Here is a 23,169-nt window from a genome sequence, read left to right on the forward strand (position 1 = left end):
ATCTAAAATAGCTATATTTAGCGTATCTCACGTGATTAGGCACATTCCAGAAAATCCCTTTGAGATTGAAGCGATTAAGCAGAGCGAGTATATGTAAACATTTACTTAACGGTGAAATACGCAACAAAGAGTGACATATTAATACATTTTATGCATGAATAAATTATACTGAGGTCAAACATGGACGATAATTGCCCGTATTCATATAGTATTTGATTGATTTAGATATCCAGGGAAAGATAACTCCCATTATTAACGTACTCACAACGTACCGGTGGTTTTCATTAATACAATGTTTATACATTTCTGAATGATAAGTGAATCTTTATTTTCATCAGAATCTTTTCCATCACACTCACAGACCAGGTCCCCAAACCCCTACCAGTGTCAATCTGTGACTGATAGCAGTGCGGTATTTAATTTGATATAGTCTAGAGGAAATTCGAAATATGGTAGTGACATTTCTTCCTCATTGAATTAGCTGGATTTTTAGCGTTTAAAGAAAAGTGGGGTATGTACTGGGGGGTTAAAAATGCTATTTGCCAAATTTTCAACAATATTAATTACAAGGCAAGGCAAAAGGGGTCATAAGCTACAGATGATGCAATTTTCTTAATTAGTGACTTACTTACAGATAAATCAGGGACCTATATACTAGTTAGTATATAGGTCCCTGGATAAATAAAGTAACTTACAAATATTTTATTTATTTATTTATCTATCATTTCATTCCATTTTTTTTTAATATCATGGTTTGTACTTGAAGAGTCATCGCAATAAAGTGACATTAATTATTAGTGTTACAAAAAAATCTGATCATGCAATTTTTAAATTTCTGAATTAAAAAAAAATAAAAAAAAATAGATTCTGATACCACTCAGCCCCCCGACTGGCCAGAGAATTCTGCTTCTGTCAATTCTGATGCAACTAGCTCAGCCCCCAGACTGGCCAGAGAGTCCACTGTTTCGGTAAATTCTGATAATGATGCAACTCACCCCACCCCACGACAGCTCTACCAGAAGTTCTCGGAAAAGACTTGCTGATGTTTAATAAATCAGTTTTCCTATTAATTTTACTTTTGCTCCTGTTCATCAGTTCATTAGGTTATGGCCCAATCTGATTAAATTTAAGATCGTTGATCCGCTCCGTATTCCTCTTCCTTTACTGTATCTGTGAAGTCCAGAGGTGAGATGTATTCTTTCCAAAACAACTAAGAATGTTCATGGAACAATTTAGTATTAATTGTTTTCCTTTTATGTTGTATGCCTTATTTCAAGAAATAACTTTCAGGTCACTTTTTAATGTGAAATGGAACATTTTCAATTTTTGACAACCTGACGGTAGGGGTGTTTAAGACACTATACCTCATTTTCTGTAAGGAAGTGGAGTAAAAGGAATTCAGAATTGGATTCAGCATACTCAACATTGGTAATTACACCTGCTTTTTATTGTTTTGGGTAATGGTGTTTCAAGAAATAAAGTTGGGTCACTTTTTGATGCGAAATGAATCATTTTCCGTTTTTGGCAACCTGACGGTAGGGGTGTTTAAGACACTATACCTCATTTTCTATAAGAAATTTGAGTAAAAGGAATCCAGATTTGAAATCAGCATACTCAAAATTGGTAATTGCACCTGATTTTTATTGTTTTGGGTAATTTTTAAAAAATGGGTGGTGGTTGCTACTATAAGGAATACAAAATAAAGAGTTGGACAAACACGGATCCCTGGACTTACCAGAAGTGAGATCAGATGCCTAGGGGGTGGGGTGGGGGTGTTAGTGCTTCATCTCCTCTAGATCCCCTACTTTATTATTTTAAAAATGTATACAAGAATTATAATCAAATGTTTGGTTTTCTTTCTAAGCAATCTGGGGAGGGAATGGGATTGGGTCTATTTGAATATGGAATTTGCTTAACAAATATGCCCGTTTCAAAGTAGAGGAGAGGCAGTCAAGAACACTCGTTTAAGTCAAGCCCCTGATCTGCAAATGAAAATTAGATGGGTAAAATACATTTACTATGTTATATTTTAAGTATACAATCATTATTTGATAAGAGCAGCTACAGGATGATAAAGTAAGTTTTGATTTTGCCTATTCCGCATTTCCTCCATTTTATGACATCTAGGTGTTTCGACACGTACCGGCCGATCTAATTTCAAATCCAAACATCTAACAATATATAATTTTGATTCAAATAAGCAATTAAACTTACGTACATTTCAATTATTGTTGCAAAATATGCATGCATGCACACCTCATTTGGACTTCATTTTCTCTGATGAGTAAATCCATCGGTAATTAAATTCCGCCATGCATATCCAGAAATCAGTGCTAAATAATATATAGCCTACTTTGTATATCTCTACTTACATGTATCATAGATGAACCAATGAATTGCATTAAATAATTCACAAGACGCAGACACAGTATATACATATACCGGTAGAGGTATATACGTGAGCGGTACCACATGTACCTATGTGCCGACAAAATTTTTAGTCCTCGGGTAAATATATTAATCTTTTTTTGAATTATTTTTATTATTTACGAAATCTCGGAATATAATACAAAATATCTATTATTACTCTGGCATGATAAAAATTTTGCAGAAATTTTTAACCCCAAGTGTATTGTCGTTCAATTTGGCTATATGTACTTTTAAAATTGTGTAGAGATTCTGTTCGACGTGTTGCGACTCCGTCTTTCATTTCTATTTTGAGTCTATTTTGAACAGAATACACAGGTCTAGAAATATATAATAACATGCGGTACCACGACATCTGTCAAAATCTATTTGCTGTCAACGTAAACAACGTAAATGTGGCGTCAAAAATCACGCGCTTATGTCGTTACCTCATATTTCCTAAAAACACGTCATAACGGCATTCATACAAAATTATTTAATCAAAATAAGACCCCAACTGTTATGATTTATGCTTTTGTATTTCGAAAATATCACTTTAGTCAAAGTCATAATCAATATATGTCACGGCAATCTTGACCTACGTACGTTAGTTCGAGTTGCGCAGTGACTTCAAAAACGTCACAATCATATCCCCTTAACGTCAATTAAACTACTAACTCAGATTTATGACAAACGGGATGATTTCAGCTTCTCCGTCGTTAACTTCACATATTTATGTGGCGATATCCCATTATCACTTGCATACATGTATGGTGTTTATATCTCTCAACTAATTGAGAAGCAAGAGCGTGTTCTGCGGATGATCAGTTTTTAAATCAAGGCAGACTACTGACAAACAAATAGGGGGGTTTCAACAGTCTAAAGTCAGCATTTCGCAAATTCGATTGTCGTTATAGTGATTAAAGGTGAAGATAACGAACAGTGATCAATCTCAAAACTCCTATAAGCAATACAAAATAGAGAGTTGGGCAATATTGCTACATAAATATGGGAAGTTGACGATGAAGAAGCTGAAATCATTCCGTTTGTCATAAAGTTGATTTGTTAGTTTGCCGCTTATATCTACTTTCAAGAAAATATCGAAGTATGAACCAGAATAATTTTGATCAATAGACTCTTGAACGTATTCTCATACATGTAACAGCATTGCTATGAACTGTGCAGCAATGTAATCAATTGTGGAGCAAGGGGCACCCCTCCTTTTTGTGACCAAAACTTTAAACAAAAATAGTAGAAGAGCAAAATTATGAAATTTGAAGGAAAACATTCAAATAAGTGCATAAAGATGACGAAATCAATTATTCATTGTTATTCATTGATTTTATCATGTGTAAAGAATAGCTAGAGTAGACCATAAAAGTAACTTAAAAAGCTTCAAAAACCCTGATGTCCCCAGTCAATTTGTCCCCCCCCCTTTGACAAATCTGCCACTGCTAAATATTTTAAACTAAATGAGGTTTCTATAAAGTTCCAGACACTTGTGTGCGCAATGAATGGTACAGGCTAAGATGTTTTAAATTCAACCCGCGTCCGTTTCATTCCTGGTATTTTAAAATTCCAAACCAACTCCAAATTAAGAAGAAAAATTCGTTTATGTATACAAGCATCACCACCAATGTCGTTCATTAGCAATTCTTTTATTTTGATAATAGCTATACATGTGTATAATGATCCCAATTTTTTTTTTTTTTTTTGCTGTTTTCCGCCACACTCAACAATTTTTAAGTGATCTGGTGACACCCAGTTTTTATTGGTGGAAGAGAGAACCTAGATACAATGTACCTGGGAAGAGACCACCGACCTTCCGAAAGTAAACTGGGTCACGTACCGTCGCGAGCGGGATTCGAAACCGCGCCAGAGGTGAGAGGCCGTGTGATTTTAAACGTGATGCTCTAACCACTCGGCCACGGAGGCCCCTATTGATCACAATCATAACAATTATTAAAAGTCTTGAACCTTCGAAATGAATTAAAATGGTACGAAATTTTCCAATGATTGATGTAAAATACCTGATGTAAATCTTGATGATATTAAAATGCTTAAACTTGATCCTCTGCTGCCACTATCAATATTTGCTGCAATAGCATATTGGTTTACAACAATCCATTAGAGGAATCCATGCTTAAAATAGCATGTCTTTAATAGTCTCTTCATACAAATTGAAATAAATATAATTGATATGCATTTTGAAGTGTCTTCAATAAATATTCCGTAATTTGAAAAATGAATAATAGAACAAATTCATTAATTCTTACGGTGTAAATGTACCTACTTTTTTCTCTCAAAATTCCAGTTAAAATATAAATTAAAAAATTGAATTATCGTTTAAAGTCAGCATTTCGCAAATTCTATGGTCGTTATAACGATCTAGTTTGCCAATACAACCTCTCATTGGCTCAAATGCTGTATGACTTGTTTCATACCGATTGTTAGACCGTTCTTGGATCAGGTAGCAGGGGACAGTTTCGCACTATAGGCCCTGTCAACTTTTTCAAAAAATGGAAATACCCCATATTTGAAGTGATATTACATGTGTAAAAATGTATACAATAATTTTAGGATGCATGTCAAATGTAGCTGAGTGCTTCATAAAAATGTTGATATACAACATGTAGGTGTCACCATGACTCCAAGCATATAGATGGGTGCAAATACGAAACTAAGACACATGGTCAGTTGCTGAAGAAATTCCGGTGAAAACATGCAGGGTCTAGCAAAAGGTCTGTAGCTGTGAGGGAAGGTGGATGTCCCCATGTGCGAGGTAGATTTTTGAGAAGGGCAGATAGGGTTCTTGATTGTGCACAGTGTCTAAATCCCCATGTTTGGTACTGTGATGGTGTGGGGGTGGTGTGGATTAGCCCAAATGAGGGAAAATCAAAGCAAAAAAGGGGAACCTGCTCAGAGCATGTTTTGTGCACCAGCACCAGTATTTATAGATTACATGTAATTTAGGGTCATAATTTATTAACTGCACTAATATGAAATACAAGTATTGACATAAAAGGAAAATATGATTTTTCATTAGTCTGTCATTTGACTTTGGTGTATACCCCCTTTCCACATGTTTCAAAACCAAAGAAACTGTCCCCTGCCACCTCACTGATTTTGGTATCAGTACAACTCGCCCTCAAGACAACTCGACCCCTCATCGGGACAACTCGCCCTCAAGACAACTCGCCCCCTCTTAGGGACAACTCGCCCCCTCTCTTGAGATATCTCGCTCCTTCATATCATACATATCATACATGTTTACAATCATTATTTTTGGTCTAAATCCAAGAGGTGTTTTAGCAAAAATTAATGAATTTCTTATAGATAGTATATACATCACAGACATCACAGACAATAAGACGTGTTCACATAAACACCGAACTTCGTGTCTTTTTATGCAAAACGAAAGATTTTAGTAAAAATCCAGTGTTTGGGTTCAGTAAATTCATCATCACTTTTATTTACATGTAAAATATATAATTTCAGCTGAAAACAAGTTAGCGTTTGGTATAGGGAGAGTATTAGCTTGGTCTACAGCTGACGTAGTATAATTATCAATAATCTGCGTCTGTTGTTAAATCTAATTGTTTGATTTCCCCCAAACTGTTATAAATTTACTTCAAACGTTATGAGGTACTCATCATCAGAGTTCTTTGCACTTTGAAATCGCCAAGTAAAAAGAATCACCCCGCGTAAAAAGAATCAGTAAAGCAAAGCAGTCATAAAATTTCTAAAATGGGAATTTTATTATTTTTCAACGGGAATTAGGTGAGAAACGCATTAAAAGATAATTACATGTATCAGAATATTCATGCTTCACCTTTACACTTATGTATACTATATCGATAAAAAAAAAACCAAAAAAAAAAACCACTCACCCCCCCCCCCTAAAAACCCCCAAAATTTTCTCAGTATTGGAGACATTTAATCACCTGAAGATCAGCAAATATAATTTTCCTTGCCATTAGAATTTACCATTCGTGTTAAAGTATGAAATAAAAAGACGTATCTTTATAGGGTTAAAAGTGTAGATAACACACACACACAAAATAAAAATAAAATGTGATAATATATTTATATATAATATTGGGGGCGAGTTGTCTCAAGAGAAGGGGGCGACTTGTCCCGAGAGGGGGCGAGTTGTCTTGGGGGCGAGTTGTCCAGCATTCTTGATTTTGACTAAGGATAACTTCGTTTACCTGATCAAGATATAGAGCTCACGGCTGGTGTGACCGGTCGACAGGGAATGCTTACTCCTCCTAGACACCTGATCCCACCTCTGGTATATCCAGGGTTCCTTGTTTGCCAAACTCTCTATTTTGTATTGCTTGTGGGAGTTATAAGATTGATCGCTGTTCATTATCTTCACCTTTCATTCAACATTTTTAAAGTATCATTAGTCCGTAACTTGGTGTCAATTCATTTACTATTTGCTTTTCAAATTTAGATGATATTTTCATTACCTCATGTTCTATTTTTATTTCTACAGGAAAAGTGGGACGAGGTTCCACCCTATTTTTTACGGGCTAGTATGGATAAACCTAGAGCCTACGGATGATGCGAAGTTGATCGTTCGTATCTAAAATAGCTATATTTAGCGTATCTCACGTGATTAGGCATATTCCAGAAAATCCCTTTGAGATTGAAGCGAGTAAGCAGAGCGAGTATATGTAAACATTTACTTGACGGTGAAATACGCAACAAAGAGTGACATATTAATACATTTTATGCATGAATAAATTATACTGAGGTCAAACATGGACGATAATTGCCCGTGTTCATATAGTATTTGATTGATTTAGATATCCAAGGAAAGATAACTCCCATTATTAACGTACTCACAACGTACCGGTGGTATACAATAATACAATGTTTATACATTTCTAAATGATGAGTGAATCTTTATTTTCATCAGAATCTTTTCCATCACACTCGCAGACCAGGTCCCCATACCCCTACCAGTGTCAATCTGTGACTGATAGCAGTTCGGTATTTAATTTGAATACTCTAGAGGAAATTCGAAATATGGTAGTGACATTTCTTCCTCACTGAATTAGCTTGATTTTTAACGTTTAAAGAAAAGTGGGGTATGGACTGGGGGGGGGGGGGGGGGGGGGGGGGGGGGGGGGGGGGGTTAAAATGCTATTTGCCAAATTTTCAACAATATTAATTACAAGGCAAGGCAAAAGGGGTCATAAGCTACAGATGATGCAATTTTCACTTGCAAGTTGCACTGCCACTAGTTACACTTAATTAGTGACTTACTTACAGATAAATAAAGTAACTTACAAGTATTTTATTTATTTATCTGTCATTTCATTTCATTCTTTTTTTAATATCATGGTTTGTACTTGAAGAGTCATCGCAATAAAGGGACATTAATTATTAGTGTTACAAAAAATCTGATCATGCAGTTTTTAAATTTCCGAATTTTGAAAAAATAAAAATAAATAGATAATAGATTCTGATACCACTCAGCCCCCCCGACTGGCCAGAGAGTTCTGCTTCTGTCAGTTCTGATGCAACTAGCTCAGCCCCCAGACTGGCCAGAGAGTCCACTGTTTCGGTAAATTCTGATAATGATGCAACTCAGCCCCCCCCCCTCGACAGCTCTACCAGAAGTTCTCGGAAAAGACTTGCTGATGTTTAATAAATCAGTTTTCCTATTAATTTTACTTTTGCTCCTGTTCATCAGTTCATTAGGCTATGGCCCAATCTGATTAAATTTAAGATCGCTGATCCGCTCCGTATTCCTCTTCCTTTCCTGTATCTGTGAAGTCCAGAAGTGAGATATATTCTTTCCAAAACAACTAAGAATGTTCATGGAACAATTTAGTATTAATTGTTTTCCTTTTCTGTTGTATGCCTTATTTCAAGAAATAACTTTCAGGTCACTTTTTAATGTGAAATGGAACATTTTCAATTTTTGACAACCTGACGGTAGGGGTGTTTAAGACACTATACCTCATTTTCTGTAAGGAAGTGGAGTAAAAGGAATTCAGAATTGGATTCAGCATACTCAAAATTGGTAATTACACCTGCTTTTTATTGTTTTGGGTAATGGTGTTTCAAGAAATAAAGTTGGGTCACTTTTTGACGCGAAATGAAACATTTTCCGTTTTTGGCAACCTGACGGTAGGGGTGTTTAAGACACTATACCTCATTTTCTATAAGAAATTGGAGTAAAAGGAATCCAGATTTGAAATCAGCATACTCAAAATTGGTAATTACACCTGATTTTTTTTGTTTTGGGTAATTTTTAAAAAATGGGTGGTGGTTGCTACTAATAACTACTGGTATGTACATGTAGATTCAGCTCTTGAAATATTGTTCGAACTTAAAGATTTCAGAATTTATTCTGAGCTTTGAACAGTAGCGATTTAGAGGGCAGTACTACATTAAGCATGGATCGACCCCCCCCCCCCACCCACCACCACCACCATCCCACCTCCAAATTACCTTTCAGTCAATTTCCGAAGTGGTCTATGACAATAAAGTTAACTGGCAAAAATCAGTGAAGTTTGATATTCACGAACTGCACACACTAATTGCAAAATATGAAATGCAAAAACACAGCGAATCAGCTCGCCAAGTCACATAAGCCCCCCCCCCCCCCCCTCTCTCTCTCTCTCTCTCTCTCTCTCTCTCTCTCTCTCTCTCTCTCCAAGCTTTCTAAATTTAGGCCACGGGGAAATCTATTTATATGAACGGAAGTTTAGTGGAGTTATCGAACTTTAATGATATAAATACCGGTAGATAGAATGATAAGTAAATAAGTTCACTTCTTAGGTTAATAGTATTGTACTTTGGTTCTTTAGTGAAAAAGCACCGAGGTTGTCATTTTCAATCAAGCGAGGAACCTTCAGAAATTAGAATATAACCTAGTTTGTCGACCAATCAGATTTCAAGAAGTTGTTCATTAAGTGGCTCACTTATTCATTAAGAATTCCCAACAGAGAGATATCACGTGACTGACTGTGATTGGCTATTTGAAAATAAATTTTATGACATTGTAAATGTTCCCAGCCAATGAAAAACTAGGTTACATTCTAAGCCAGTTAGAGTATATTAAGTGAAATCTTATTGGATAAGAAGGGGCTCGCTCACTAACGTTCGCTCCGCCCCTTCTTATCCATTAAGATTTCACTTAATATACTCTAACTTATACTTAAACAATAATGTCGAAAACATTCAAATTTATGGAACAGTTTCTATAAATAGCTTTAGGGTTTTCCAAACAATGAACAGACGATTTGTTAAGTTTGTTCGAAGTTGACACTTTATGGCATTTTGCGATCCTTTTCTATGCACCGTCATTGGAAATATGGTGATTTGCGCCTCATGTTTAAATTGTTCTGGGAACCTTCACTTTTATACATATTTTTTTGCCTTTTTTTGGGAAACAGAAGTTCCTTCGTAAATGTAACTTCTCCTCTTTAAATTCCAGATATGTAGCATGGAAAATTGATATTTTTTTCCTTATATAGGCTTATTCCTTTGTATGGCAATCGGCCATCGGGAATTCAAAATGGCGAATTATACAAATTAGCAAAGCGATAATATTTCTGGCAATGTCGAAGCAGCCACACACACCTAATATTAATTGTAACAGAGTGACGGGAATTTTCTACTGAGATGATTATTTAAAGCACTTTATTTGGTTTATTGTTCTGTCCAATATCAATATTTATTATATACCCATCAATGTATCGTTCGTTGATACTGTGGATTTGACAGCGTGTGATCCGGTTTTGCGGATCACCACACTGTGTTTTTCTGGGTACTGACTAAAACTCGGTCTCGGTCCCGGTCTTCGGTCTCGGTCCCGTGACTAAAACCCGGTCTTCAGTCCCGGTCCCAGATTTTTTTATTCGATAAAAACAGAATACATCAGAATATTTCAGCCCCAATTTCTCCTTAATTTAGATACATATCATGCCTGCATTCTGATAGTTGATTGATAATATTATTGTCGTCTTTCGTAAAATAATATGTGAAAACTCCGGGACCGGTGGGACCGAGAAGTAAAAACAGTGCTAAAAGTCGGTTCCGGTCTCGATGTTTTTTATTTTTCTAAATAGCCGCTTTAATCTACTTTTTTTATGAGAAAAAGAGTGTTATATTCAATGACATTCCTTTGTATGCACATGTATGTTTCTGATTTATTGTATGTTTGTGTTTTATTCCAATTTTCCTTTTTAATGTCAAAATCGAACTCAACTACGTGATGTTTTTCTCCCAAAATGAACGCGTTACATTACATTTTCATAAAAAGATAAGGATGTAGAAGAGAAATAATATATAAGTACTTATCCTGGTGTATTTGTTTGTAATTTACTGTTGGATTGATAAAATTTTCAAATTCAATGTTGGTGTATTCCGAACCGGGTCTCTGTATATGTACATGTATACGCGGGTTACTGCTCTCTCTCTCTCTCTCTCTCTCTCTCTCTCTCTCTCTCTCTCTCTCATTTACTAGTGTATCGTGAGAATCGCATTAATTTGTTAAATTATGATGTAATATTAGTTGTTTTAATCAGGGAAGAAAAGCCTCTATGTAAATATTAGAATAATACGTGCAAAATATGAGTCCAGAATGTACGATGTATGAAGTACTTTAAAAAATTATGTTCATTAGTGAAATGAAAAAAACCCAAAACAAATATTGTCCTTAAATTTTATTATGATTATTGAAACATGATGAATAATTGTTGTTGATAGTGAAACAAAATTAATGTGCACTCTTGTCAACAACCCTCTCCCCCGCCCCTTTCCAGAAAAATTCTGAATACAAGAATGATGCTTTTGAAAAACAAATGTTATACCCCGTAATCGGATATTCGGGGCGCATTTATATAGTTTTTGGTCCATCCGTCTGTTTGTCAGCAAAAACTTGAACCTTCGGCATAACTTTTGAATGTATGTTGATAGGGTTTTCATATTTCACATGTGTACTCCTTGTGACAAGACCTTTCTTTACATGCAATTCTTCACCTTTCAAATTTGACCTACTTTTGAAAATCTTTAACCTTAGCCATAACCTTTGAATGGTTAGTAAAAATACACGAGGGTATAAAATGCTTCATGCAGGCATACTTTTCATGAAGCGCTAACAGTAGGCCTATTTGTATTTTCAAAACTGAAATTTATTTCTTAAATGAATTTACATGTATGTCTTGCATATTTATAAATGTAGGTTTCATTGTTTGTAGATTTGTCAGTTTATGTCAAATTTATGCACTTTGAAATATAAGATATTTTGAAAATAGGAAACAAACAGTTTTTGTGCAGCATAATTAATACATATATGTTTGTACATATATGTATATAACTATTCACAATAAATATAGTTACCACATAATATTACAGTAAAACATACCATAGATTATTTGAAGATCATCTAAAGTCAGAGGGTATCTTCTGTATAAGTATACAGAATCTGAGAATTTTTGGTGAGCATGTGCTCTATGTATGACACACTTTTATAGATACTATAAATATATCAGGTGGACTTTTTTAAAGCATTGTATCTAAAAGAACCACAACTGAAAAAAGAAAACTAAGTATCAAATAAGAAAGGAAGAAATATTTTATAGTTATTATTTATTGGTTATAACTATACCCATATAAAGAGATCGGGTTCGGAATACCGAACATTAATCTTTCTGATTTTGACAGGAATTCTAGGAATAAAATAAATGAACAAATAAACTAACTGTAAATTACAAACAAATACACCAGGATAAGTACATATATATTATTTCGCTTCTACATCCTTATCTTCTAATGAAAAGGTAGTGTAACGCTATCATTTGGGACAAAATGTCACGTAGGCCTACATGTACAAAATCATGTAGTTGAGTTCGATTCTGACATAAATACATGTATAAAGAATATTGGAATAAAAAACCTATGCACACAATAAATCAGAAATATATGTATACAAAGGGATGCCATAGAGTATCACGTCCTTATCTTTTTTATGAAAAGGTAGATTAAAGCAGCTATTGAGGGAAAACGCCGAGACCGGGACCGGCTTATAGCATTGTTTTTATTTCTCGGTCCCACCGGTCCCGGATTTTTCACATATTATTTTACGAAAGAAGAAAATAATATGATCAATTTACTATCAGAATGCAGGCATGAGATGTCATACCTAAGTTATTGAGAAATGGGGCTTAAATATCCTGATATATTCTGTTTTTATTGAATAAAAAAATCTGGACCGCATTTTAGTTACGGGACCGAGACCGAGTTTTAGTCAGTACCCTGTGGATGACTTCTCTTGAGAGCCATATGATAGCATACATCGGCTTTTGCCAATACCTGTTTTATCCAAGCAGTCTTCCTCTAGAAGACAATTATTTGAATTTTGAAACATTCACACTCGCTCATGCTATTCAAAATTCATATTGTTGTTGCATTGAAATAAATGTTTTTCTTTCCGCTGAAAAAATTGTGTCTGCGTTACTTCCATAAGATGATAGTTTTGCTATGAATATATCCTAAGAATCGTACTGCTAACTCAAAGTAACAGAGTCATAGCAGTAAAGATGTCTTCTTATGAAGGAAAAGATAGTGACTGTTTCTCTAGTGATGTCTGTCATAATTTTATGGAATAAATCAAAGCTGAAAATTATGGAAGTAACGGTGTCTGAAATTCTTCAATCTGACTGCAAGGTCTGTAATAATAAATTTTAAAGAAAAAAAGTTTTTAATCACCTCTTCAGAAGATATCTTAAAGGTTGAATTACAGATTTACAATAAAATTACAGTTATTACTGCAATATGTATTTTCATTTAGACACCATGTTACTTCCATAATTTTGTTATAGTCATCTATATTCAAACTCATTTCAAAATAAATCCGTGCCATGGATTATCTTTTACTTGGTATTTCTATAAACTAGAAGATGTAGACTGCTCAAAACCATAAACCAAATAAGAAATAAATTAATTTGAAATTTTTTGGTGAAAGTAACACTTTGCATCCCAGCTCCAGAAATTGGCAGAAACTTACTTATCTACTTGTACGCTAATCACTGTTGTAAATCATCTGTTGTAAATGATCGAACAATTTTAAAATTGAACACTGTTCGTTATTTTCACCTTGCATTAAAACAAAGATACTATATTCGAATTAATGATTTACCAAGTAAGGGGGGGGGGGTTCGGTTCATTGCTGATCCGCCTTTCAACAAAGCAAACAAAAAAATCATACGTCACATTTTACCACATGACGTCAAGACACGTGGATCTCGATTTAAAAAGTCGTTTCTACGATTTAGAAAATCGTTTCTACGATTTATTAAATCGTTTCTACGATTCAGAAAGTCGTTTCTACGATTTTTAGGTCTCGGGTGACATATTGCAATACTTCTCATTACCAGCACATTAGAGTTATCGCGCTTTGATGACTCTTGTGCGTCATTGGTAAGAAAATGCACAAGTCTCGCGAGCAAGTGCGAGATTACTGGGACATAAACGAAACGTTCATAGCAACCCCCCCCCCCTTTTTAAGTTAAAGTACATGGTGAACTTTTAAATAAAATAGCCATTGGTCAAACTGTATTTTAAAAATATACTAACACTAGTTTATCAAGGATGTCACATGCTTTTTTTAAACTCCACTACACCTATTATAAAAATTCCAAACAACGATGTTCTCTGTCCTAAGTCAATCAATATTTTGTAATTTTCAAAATAGCTTAGATGCAGTTTAGAAACGCATTTGTTGTGTTAATTAGTGTTATAAACGTCTTAAAAAATGCAGTTTGGCAAGTATATAACTTATACTAATATATTTGAAAATGAGAGAGAGAGGGGGGGGGGGGGGGCATTAACGATTACAAAGTTCATGCCATATGAACCTGTCCAAATTGTATAAAATAGAATGTCTTCATAATCTGACAGAATAATCTTAATAACATATGAATCCTATTAATTACAAGAAAAGTTATTGTGTCGGATGTGCATGAATTGGTTTTTCCCTTCACAGTTCTTCTTGCGACTGATGCTTTATATCGGTCAGATTTGGCAGATTTAGTACCTGCACTCCTTCACATAGTTTAATAAGTTCGTCTGTTTTCTTGTAAGAATAATCAATTCCTTTTGCCTTTAGAATTTTAATCAGTGTCGTGGTTTGCAGTCGGTTATAATATGTATTCGATACCATAATTTATATTACGTATGCCTAAGTAATGTTTACGTATGTTGTCCCGGTAGCACAACTTTACGCGCCTTTAATTTGAAGAGTTCCACTAATGGAAATGATAAGTATTGGTCGTCGTCCGTCATCGTGCGTTAACAATTGAACATTTTTAACTTCTTCTTGAGCATCTTTGGGACAATGTATGAATTAAAGAAGAGGCATGATGTTGATTTAGACTTGTTTATAATATTATATATGTGAATATGTACATATGAGTTTCTGTCTTAAGTAATTAATGAGACCTACATGTATGTACCTTTTGTTTTATTTTTGATAATCATCATTCTTGTTGAAAAAGTATGATATGTTTACGTTTGTAAAGAATAATGAAGTTCTAGCGAGCCGCTATCCTACTGATACCAGATGAGTTTCTTATTTTTTGGCAATCAGCATTTGATTAATTAATTCATATTCGGACGAACGAAGTAAGGGAGAATGAAATACTGTATATCACGTCCAGCTCATCCATCCTCTTCCATCTGTGTTTAGCTCAGCTCAGTTTCAAAGATTTTCATTAACTTCATAGTATCTTAGAAAGCAATTAAAACAATTACCCTCTGGCTCTTGTTTGATTTTCCAGCTTCCAGCCATATGACGAGGCGCGAAAAACCGTCAATACACTCATAGATGGCTATACTAAATGTAATGGTTTCAACTTGTCATTTCCATCAATATGCCAGATATAAATTGGACCTTTGCTGCTGTACACTCTTCACTTTAATCTGTCCTTTTCCCGTATCTGCATGGACGCCTTCTGGGTCTTGTATCAGTGGCAGATTTAAGGGGGTGGGCGCAGTCAGCGCCCCCTAAAATTTTCAAATTTAAAGTAAATCGTGGTCTCTTGTTTAGAAAAATGTAAACTATAGAAGAAGCACTAATTTCTTCTACTCTTGGAGATGTAAATGACAAAATCTTTTTTATTGAATCAATTTTATTGGGAGTACTTACATTTTTTCCAAAACCCCTTAAAATTTGCGTCATTTTATTAATTTCACCTTATTAAAAATGATAGAAAATAGTAAAAATGACTACACAGGAGACATATTTTAAGCCCTATAAAATCCAGGAGCTTCCGGGGGCTTCCCTGGGCCCCCACCCTGGACCCACTGGGGACCTCAAGGCGGCCCCCAGCCTCATAAATTTGCGCCCCCTAAACGCAAGTCCTGGATCCGCCCCTGTGTATGGAAAAAAGCCGTCTGATATCCTATGGGAAACCCTGTTATCAGCTTTCCAGTAAATCCATCTGTATCTATGAAGTTGGTCAAAATACTCTAAAGTTTTCTCAATGAAAAGGGCAACATCGCAAAAATATTAATTATATTTGTATTTCCGTTGGAAAAGACCCAAAATTGCAGAAATATTTTTAATGATATTTTCATTAATAATAATGCGGTATTTGTGAGCTAAAGCAACAGCTATTTCGGAATAGCACAGTCTCTTCTCAAAATATCATTTAACTACATGTAGTTCCTCTCGCCTTTCCATTACCATCAAGATCAAATCAATTTAAATTGTTTATACTATAATACAAGAGGCCCACATACCTTATCGGTCACCTGAGTACTAGTTAAAAGTATCACTATTGTGTCAAGGGCTATGAAATCTAGAAATGATTTCCTGTTCTGAATATTTAAGCTAAATTCTAATATTCAGCAACAGTATATTATCAAACAACATGTGTTCTTTTAAAATCTTCAATACCCTAAAAAGTGCATATACAGACGAAAGGCTTTACATAACTTAATATATATCAACATTAAACGATATGACTAATTTGGACCCATACTAGAGTCAAAACCCTGGGGTTGCAAAATTAACCTTATTTTGTACATCCTTTTCTGCTATTCTTAAACATGCATTTAGATTTTATACTGTATCACCAAACTTAAAGAAGTCCTTAAAATCTTTAAGACAATAATCATTATAATAATTTTGTCACCACCCTGAAATCAAACCCTTACCCCCTGGAATAATGAAATTTACAATTTTTGTAAAGGACTACCTACTCCTTATAGATATCCATTCAGTTTTAATTTAGTATCAATAGCACTAAAGAAGATGTTACATTGTATATAAGTGTTTTACACATAAACACTATATACCAAGTTTGGTCTCACCCTGGGGTCAAAACCCCTACCCAGGGGATCATGAAAATTGCAATTTTGATAGGCCTTCCTGCTCTACATCACTATGTATTTAGTTTTTCTGACATATATGTGGTGGTAGAGAAGAAGATTTTTGAAAATTATTCAATTTTGTGGCAGTTCTTGCCCTGCCCTTAAGGCTCAAGGGGTGTAGGAGTCCTGAAATTTACCATTTATGTCCCCTTTGTCTCAAAGATGCTTCATACCAAATTTGAAAGGAATTGGAATGACCATACTTATCAAGAAGTTAAAAATGTTCAATTGTTAACTCACGATGACAGACGACAACCAATTGCAATATGTCACCCGAGACCTAAAAATCATAGAAACGACTTTATAAATCGTAGAAACGACTTTCTAAATCGTAGAAACGACTTTCTAAATCGTAGAAACGACTTTTTAAATCGTTTCTACGATTTAATAAATCGTACAAACAATTTATTTTTATTTTTTCTGCTAGGTTAAATTGGCACCAATACGCCGTCGTACGAATACGCCGTCGTAATTTATATATTTTGAATTTCCCGATCCGTTTTGTGTTCTGTTCCGTTTCCGTTTTGTTTTTGCTTCTTTTTTTTTCTTTTCCATCGGAACGAGTATCGATGACCTGCGATTTGTATGAAATAGATTACTGAAGACAGATATTGACTGTAACGAATCTACCTCTGTTGATATGTCACATTATCATACATGTACTAATTGACCAACTACCTATTTTGTATTGCTATAGGAGTTATGAGATTGATCGCTGTTCGTTATCTTCATCTTTCATTGATAAGAAAATTAAAACAGTCATCAGGCCTGTGGACGTTGTTGTGTATTAAACTTTCGTTTAAATTGTGTTCGGGTATAGCAAGTTTACTGGTATTAGACTACGATACTAAGCAAACATGTTTAGACCCTACTTTTAATTTAGAGATAACGTTATATGATTTTCAAAATACATTTATCCTACAAAACAAATATGAAACGTAGATATTTTTTCTTTGTTGTAGTAAATTGAAAAGAATGAAGTTTTACATGGAAATTAAAGAAAATCATATTGTTTTTTAATCATTTGAAAAGCATTCAAATTTATATAGATCTAAGACTAATTTTCTTTCTTTTATTATCAAGTACTCCATTTTAATCCTCGCCTAGATTGCCAGGGGCCCATGGATTGGATAATCTAAAGCACAGTAATTACAAAATCATATACATATGTCAATTATTAATAAGTTGTACGGCGTGACCGTTGAGACGAGCGAAGCCCATTAACATTTTGCAACACGACTTATAGACTTATATCCGGGAATATAACGCGGAGGATGTAAACAGTTTCATTGTGACGTAATATTAGCTGCAATTTTCTCTCTCCTTCTTTCAAACCAAGCAAAATAAAACGTTTGTAGCTATGAGAAAGCTTGTCTGGAATTTAAGAACGTTTATGGTACTTTCTAAACAATCTAATTATTTTAATTACGTGATTGTCAATGAAGTATACCGCAGTGACGGTAGCCTAGGTCACGCAAGGTTTGACTCCCCACTCAAACGCCTTTTAGCCTTAGTAGAGAGCGACGAGCTCGCTCCAATGATTACACATATGAGTCACGTGATTTGCTCCTCATCAGCAAACTTCCACCAGAGTTCGTTTGCTCACAAACCAAACTCTTCCACTTAGGCATTATGGGATAGCGATTTCTTAGGCCTCGTATACTGTGACGTCACTGTAGAATGACGAAAAAACATAACGTCAAACGTAACCAACTTTCAAAACAAGAACGTAAACATCAAATTCATTACTTTACACAATAATTTGAACAGAGTATCCCTACTTTTTAATGATCTTTTGATCATTTTATGTTTAAAATAAAATCCATACTTTTATATTAATGCTTTTAATATTAATATCTTCAGACTTTTAACTGCGAACTACTTCTTTAGTGTAATTTGTCTGCGTGATAATCGCGGACTCACAATATACAAATCTGTATATTGTGGTGCGTCACATAGGAGAGGTCTATTCGTAGGCACTGTGACGTAATGAGGCCTCGACGGGGAGTTTGCCTCATCAGCTGAAAAAAGATGAGTATTACCCATAATGCTTTTGGAAAAATGTCGCCGTCACTGCGGTATACTAGCCTTAGTACGTAAGTCCTCGAGCTCGCGTTTCATACTTCACCGCATATCGAGGCCTTAGAGATGCTGACGCCCAAACTTCAGCCAGAGTTCGTTTGCTCACAATAATATACGTAGGTGACGTAATGAGGCCTCGACGGGGAGTTTGGCTGACGCCATGTCGATTCCATAGTCACGTGACACGGCAGAAAGATGGCAGTCTAGACGGTCGTCTGGGTGTCGACTGCAATGTTGTTTACAGTTTATATGGTATGTAATACTTTATAGAGGTTAGTAGGGTTATGAACTTATAGAAATTACTTGATGAAACATTTCTAACATTAAGATCTGTTGATATTTATTGTTTTCCGATGTGAAAACGGTCCGAACTTACAGTTACTAGGCATCACGCGTAGTATTGTATGATGTAATGTATGATGTAATTGATATATTTTTCATCATTACACCCTTTGAATGAACTCAAAGTTTCGATATTACGGAAGTAAAGCATCTCGTTCTTATTCGGGAACAATCTGACTAAAGTACAGACCTATATTATTATATATATATAATAATATAGGTCTGTACTTTAGTCAGATTGATTCGGGAAGTAATCAGGATCCACATATTTGCTTCATTTGATGTTCAAGCGCATATTTTGTAGCAATGAACGCCTATTTCATGAACACAGAGTTCAATATTTTGCATTTTAAACACTAATTATTTTGCTTTTAGATCAATGACCAAGTTTTTCATTCTTTAGAAAGTGGTAATTTTCAGGCTAGGATAACCGAAACTCTTAAGAGCATAAAGAATTTAGTACAACAACAGTGTGAAAATAGGGCAGATCACAAGGTTATAGAGTATCTCGTCAACAATATAGGCCTAATATACTATGTATATACAATGTAGTCATTAACGTCATTTATTAATCGAATAGTACTATCTTTTCAAAGCATAGTTTAATATTACTTGAAGAAGAAGAAAGGATAATCTAAAATACATGGAAAAGAAAACAAACCCATCAAAATTTTATTTCATGTTGGTTTCATGATAAACTTCAAATGGCTACTTGTTAGCTCTGCACTGCAGCTCATTTCATGGGACATGTATCCTCAAAATATTGAAATCTGGTCAAGTATCATAGTGACATGTAAGTACATGTAAATCAGCTTAAAGTGGCTAAAATAATGTTATTTGGGTTACTTCATGTGCCTTGTATTCTCTATACATAGATTACATGTAGTTTTACATGTTCTACATTAGTCCGAAATATCTTGACGTTTTCCTGGCCTTTTTAATGATTTTGATATTTACTGCGCCAGGATAGTAAATATCAAAATCATTAAAAAGGCCAGGAAAACGTCAGATATTTCGGACTAAGACTAGTTCTACATGTAATTAACAAATTGTACTCATTTACAGGTTTCAGATACAGTAGATCACACTTCTTCTCAGCACCATGATACATAATTATTGAAAAATACTTGCAGATAGAGAAATAAGTCATTTTAGAGACATCTTTTACACAAAAAACACAGTTAACACCATTTTCTTGTTTATGGGTAGGTACTTGTAAACAAGCCACCTCCCTTTGACATTTGGCTGAATTGCATGAATCTTTTGTTTTCACTATTAGGATGGCATAGGATAAAATGTAAGAAGAGAACAGGGATTCAAAATCTTGTTGGGGAGTTGTTTACTAAATCAGAGCATATTTCAGATCTATACATATACAGTATGTAAAGAAGTAGACAGTGAAGTGGGAAATTTTCTTGATTTTAAGAGCGGTTATGTCCCTACATCTCTCTCTCTCTCTCTCTCTCTCTCTCTCTCTCTCTCTCTCTCTCTCTCTCTCTCTCTCATCCATCTTTTTTTACACAGGTTCTCATGATTACATGTTCAGCATATTGCACTATATATAAGGTCACAGCTACCATGGATACAATTTACTTGTAATATTATTTGTTAGGCACAGGGATCTTACTCGAACGTCTCACATCACTCTAACATGACAACATCATACACAGAAATGTAGGGTTTCTAAATAATTTATTGCGTACACATTTAGGGCAGGCAACATGATGGACTGGTATAGTTTCACTCAGAATAAGTCAGATTTGTCAAAAGCGGGAGTTGAGGTCAATGAAAATCCCATTTTTGAAGTGATATTACATGTGTAAAAATGTATACAATAATTTTAGGATGCATGTCAAATGTAGCTGAGTAAATGTTGATATACAACATGTAGGTGTCACCATGATTCCTAGCATATAGATGGGTGCAAATACACGAATTCTGGTATGTGGGACACTTCAAACAAAAATTTGTATATTTAAGAATATAAAAGCGCACATAATAGATGTGCGAGTGTGTGCACTTACACCCCCACTTATATAAATGATACTGAATGATCAACAACAAAAAATTATGTATTGTTAAATTTTTGACATGACATGTCCCTTTCCTCAATTATTTCCATTATTGAAATCGTAAAAGAAAAGTAATAAACTTGTATATACAGTTAATTGGATCAATAATGTCGAATACATTTCCATCTCCCACATACAGATGCTCTTGGCATGTCTTTGTCAAATACAGTGACTAATATAGATATTGTATTTCATTGACATTTTAATGGCATCAAACGATCTGCATTTTGTCCACAAAAGTTTAATGTTCCTGTCATTATTTTCATCACCAACTTCTTATGGAGTTGCACTACTCTGTTATGTTGTGGCAATTTTGGTCCATCATGCATTTTCTCTTTCAGAATTCGTTTTGCAACACTTACTCCATAACCACACCATTTGAGTATGATAAACAATCGTCAAAGGGACGTTTTGTCGATGACAATAAAGTTCAATGAGCAGTGGTTTGATGCAAGCCTCAAATGATTTATGAACACTATTTTCTCCTCCAGAGGATGCAGAACGATGTCTTATAGTAAGGCAGATATTGTCATTCATATTTGTTCTTACCCCAATTACATTCAGGTTTTGTATTCCCATAAGTTTTTTATTTCATGAATTCCTTTTTCAGTCGCTGTTGCAGTTAGAAATAAGAAATTGCACCGAAGAAGCGTTCTCAGGGAGCCTATGTTCTGAAAGATTGGACGAAACTCCTTTCCCTAATCTAGTATACAATGGGCTTCATCCACACACACAATGACTTCCTCATCTCTGTGGATGATAGATGAAAGACAACCAAATCCCCCTTTTGTGACCAAAAATGTACTTTACACTTGAAATGTGTTCTGTGCTAGAAAAGTCATCTGAAAGCGTAATAGCTAGAGAGCCTAACTTTTCAATTGCCTGATTGATGAAAGCATTTAATGGGCTAAAAATGACACATTTTTTGAATAAATTTTTTACCACAATGTATTGCGTTGATGTAATATTTCTGGTGAAAAAGTCAGTCATATCTGATGAAAGTTGGTAAGGGGCGAGATCAAAAGATCAATGTCGGATAAAATCTAGATTCATAGTTAAGGGAAGGGGAGATCAAATCTTCCATAAGTTTCTGTCATCCGACATCAATTACACTTTACTGGGAAAAGAAAAATGGCAAGCAACTTTTAAAACCACATACATTTTTATTAATAATATTACATTTTAATGAACATTTAACAGTTTTAATTTGTAAATAAACAGTAGAAAGGGTATACAAAGTGTTATTTTAATTTATTTGTTTCAACATTCATCATGTTTAGATTTTAATGGGGGGGGGGGGGGGGGGGGGGGGCTTGGTTAAAACTATGTGAATTCAGTTTTTTGTCAGACACTGAACTTTGATCTTGCCCCGTAATGTACAATGCCTGTCAACTGAATTTGTATCAATATTTTATATGGAGTCATATTAATAAGCAATGAGTATTCATCAGGTAGTTAACATTCAATTTCAAGTCTTTTAAATTCAGGGGATAGGGTAGGTCCACAATAGGAGATCAAATTCATATGGGAATTCACAGGAAAATAATTTCAGATAAATGCATTTTGTTTTTGTTGTGTCTGTCTATCTGCAAAAGGAATTGTGAGTGATATTCATAGGATCTGTTTTTTAACCTTGAAGTTGGAGTTAAACCTAACTTTCGTAATATCTCTTTATTTTGTACATAACTGCTAAAAATCTTGAACACCTATGCCAAGGTGAATTGGATGAATGTTGTGATCCATGGGCCTCTTGTTGGTTTCAAATGAAGAATAACCCTTCAACCTCTACATATTGTTAAAAGTGAAAGCCGAGCTTGATCATAGGGGAAGGTTTTTATTTTCCAACAAAATCTCAAGACCATGCAAG

General features: G+C 34.7%; 1 protein-coding gene and 1 long non-coding RNA gene across 2 annotated transcripts in view; both read left to right on the forward strand.

The window, feature by feature from the left end:
* The window catches only part of LOC130051531 (uncharacterized), a 52,466-nt gene that overhangs the window by 19,220 nt on the left and 10,077 nt on the right, over positions 1 to 23,169 (forward strand). The gene's annotated exons all lie outside the window — the stretch shown is intronic.
* Positions 19,065 to 22,251, forward strand: LOC125680890 (uncharacterized). The gene is made up of 3 exons (XR_007372084.2): positions 19,065 to 19,140; positions 21,644 to 21,816; positions 21,913 to 22,251. It is a non-coding gene; the product is annotated as an uncharacterized LOC125680890 (long non-coding RNA).

Source organism: Ostrea edulis, chromosome 2, assembly GCF_947568905.1.
Source record: "Ostrea edulis chromosome 2, xbOstEdul1.1, whole genome shotgun sequence".
Lineage (NCBI taxonomy): Eukaryota > Metazoa > Mollusca > Bivalvia > Ostreida > Ostreidae > Ostrea > Ostrea edulis.